Consider the following 3,612-nt stretch of genomic DNA (forward strand, 5'->3'; position numbering starts at 1 on the left):
CAGATTCACAGATTCACCCAGAAATTGCTCCCATCGTTAGTGACTTTGTCCTCCCTTCTTGACTCACTATAGCAACGCTCTCTCTCTCTCTCTCTCTCTCTCTCTCTCTCTCTCTCTCTCTCTCTCTCTCTCTCTCTCTCTCTCTTAGGAGTTGTAGACAAGTAAGATACATAAATCGATGACCTTATCGATTGCCTCAGTTCTACGTGTTGGCAATCCATTATGAAACAGGTGAGCCTAAATAAGAAAAAGGAAAGGAGGAAAAAATGTGGTCCTGTCGAAAGGGAGAACTTTTTTTTTTTTTTTTTTTTTTTTTTGTTACTGACAAATGTGCATCATCAGGGACTATTTTTTTTTTTTAGGTACAAAGGAGGAAGCCTTTTGTAAGATGTATACTGACTAATATTTCATACCTGCAATAAGCACTTCGTACGAAGGAAATAATTTATGCTCTCTCTCTCTCTCTCTCTCTCTCTCTCCTCTCTCTCTCTCTCTCTCTCTCTCTCTCTCTCTCTCTCTCTCTCTCTGTTTTAGAAGTCATAATATGGACATAAATTGAAAATAAACCTTCAACCATTCATCCAAGCGTTTGTTACGGCATACATGATATAACAGAGGATAATAAAGTGACCCTTAATTGTATAGGGACCAGAAACAACAGAGCAGTAGTTCTACAATCTCGCCCTACTATATAGTAATCCTATTACAGTAATATTAACATACCTTATTAAAGTAGTATTAGATTACTGTACACAGTTTCAGGTCCTTCCTTTAACCCTTTCACTGCTAGTGGTTAATTAAAAAAAAAAATAATGTAGCAAAATTATTCAAGATCACACAAACATCTACTTCTTGATGTTTATTATAAAGCTTTCATCAAGACTTTTCCATTGAATGCCAACTTTCTAAGGTTTATTTGGTAAGAAAAGAGAGTTCTCTTTTCTAAATTTTGACTCAAATTACTAATGGAAGTGAAGGGGTTAAATTTTAAAGTTACAAGTAAAATTACGGTTTTTTTTTTAATTTCCCAAACTATTTTATTCAGAAAAGATTTATTTCTTTGATATGGTATAATAGTATAAAGCAAACAAGAATTGATCATAAAGTAGTAATGTCAAAGTTTATGCATCTTAAAGAAAATAGAATATTGCATGAAGTGACAGATGAAAAAAAAATATTGGAGAAATGCATTCAAAATAATGCAATACAATCTAATGGCTATTCTTACACTAACAAAATGACAATGGGAGCTAAAAGCCACCCTACACTTAGCTCACGGCTATAGCAAACTAACAGAAGTGTTTTAGCTTTCAAATTTTATCTATTGAGATGAGTCCCTTGGAATTTATAATACATATAACCTTATGAGTTAATGAAATTAATTTTTTATGATATTTTTGAGGTAAGGCATAGTTTGTAAAATATATTTACATTACTATATATAAAGTTGTTTATAGCCATGTGAGTAATGCCCTAAAGACGTTCTATGATATAATTCCTTATGTATTGTGTCACACTAAACGGTTCATTAGACTTGATTTTTCTTCAATGCATTTCACCGATTCTTTTTCTTTGCTTTTGGTGGCTAAATTCTTCCTTGGTAAAACATAATTATAAAAACTTAAACAAACTGAAAATAAAGGGTGCTTATAAACATAACGAGGACATTTAAAGGAAGCTAGGATTTCATAATATAAAAATTAGATATATTGACGAGTAATCAAATATCAAAAGCTCCCTCCTTAAAAGTAAATTAAAACAAATTATAATTATATTCGCTTACGGGCTGCTAAAGCAAGAGCCCGTGTCTTGCACAAGGCAGGGCAATCTTAACAAACACACATAAACATCATAAAAGTATTTAAAAGATAAAAACCTATTGGGAACACGGAATTGGTGCATCCATATTGAAAGAGGCGTAGTGGTTTTATATTTCAACGATGAATATTAGCTCCTTTCTCGGCTTTATTTCCCTTGGAAAATACATCCCGCTGATCAAGACTCATTACATTTTTGGGGAAACTCATTTTCTCTGTAGAACAGGCAAGGTTATTTGATGCGGATAAAAGGTGCTCGTTTATCAAAGCGAAGTGGGAGCTTATCGACTGAAATCCATTTTTCGAAATTTGTGTTCGATTAGTGAAAAATGTTACGCGCATTCGAACTAAATTTAACTTCTTATCTCTTTACGGTTATTTCTCTTTTTGTGCAAGTTTTGTGTTCCCGCATTTCTCCAGAAGGGAGTTTTAGCTGTTTGGGAAGCTAAGAAGATAAAAAAGGTAATTTCATTTAAAAAGAATCCATGCAAACTTAAAGAAAAGTTGCAGTCACAAGTAAAAAAAAAAAGTCTCCTTAAATATAACACCAACCTAACAAAAATAAAAATAACAATCCGAATTTTTTTCTCAACTAGATATGAGAAGAGTTTGTTTACATTAAACTCCTGAAAACATAGAGAGCAGATACATATATAGACAGAGAGATTATATGTAAATGTATTAAACGTTATTCAAAACTGTGGAAAGGAAGGGATTTATGAGTTTTTAAGAGAAACAGCACATTTCTTGTGAAAACAACGGAACCGGGTACGGAGATGAATGGTGTATTACTCGAAATCTTTTCTCCCCAAGATTAAGCAAAACTGAGTGCTAAATTGTCAACGAGAAAGCACAGCAAGTTGACAAAAACTCATCGCAACATTTATTATTATTATTATTATTATTATTATTATTATTATTATTATTATTATTATTATTATTATTATTATTATCAAATGCTAAGCTACAACCCTAGTTGGAAAAGCAAGATGCTATAAGCCCAAGGGCTCCAACAGGGAAAATAGCCCAGTGAGGAAAGGAAATAGGGAAAAATTAAATATTTTAAGAATAGTAACAACATTAAAATGAATATTTCCTATATAAACTTTAAAAACTATAGCAAAACAAGAGGAAGAGAAACTAGATACAAGTGTGCCCGAGTGTACCCTCAAGCAAGCACGACTAGGCATTGGATGTAAATTCACCGTTCTATTTCTTCCAAACAATCTCTCTCTCTCTCTCTCTCTTCTCTCTCTCTCTCTCTCTCTCTCTCTCTCTCTCTCTCTCTCTCTCTCTCTCTCTCTCTCTCTCTCTCTCTCTCTCTCCCTGCCGTTGGTTTTCAATTTTACTTGGAATTGTAATATAAAGAGAGATCTGCTTCAAGTGAAAATCATAGAGACTAACAGTAACTTTGGAATCATAAGAGATATAGAAATTCTTATGGATCAATACAATCTCTGATTTAACGCTATGATAACCATTTTTAGAAAATTACTGTTAATACCTTGATAAATGGTATGCGTCTATCATACATTATATATATATATATATATATATATATATATATATATATATATATATATATATATATATATATATATATATATATATATTTATATATATATATATATACACATATATATATAAATATATATATATATATATATATATATATATATATATATATATAAATATATATATGCATATATATACATATATATATATATATATATATATATATATATATAAATATATATATATATATATATATATATATATATATATATATATATAT

The sequence above is a fragment of the Palaemon carinicauda genome, chromosome 11 (genome assembly GCF_036898095.1).
Source record: "Palaemon carinicauda isolate YSFRI2023 chromosome 11, ASM3689809v2, whole genome shotgun sequence".
Classification (NCBI taxonomy): Eukaryota; Metazoa; Arthropoda; class Malacostraca; order Decapoda; family Palaemonidae; genus Palaemon; species Palaemon carinicauda.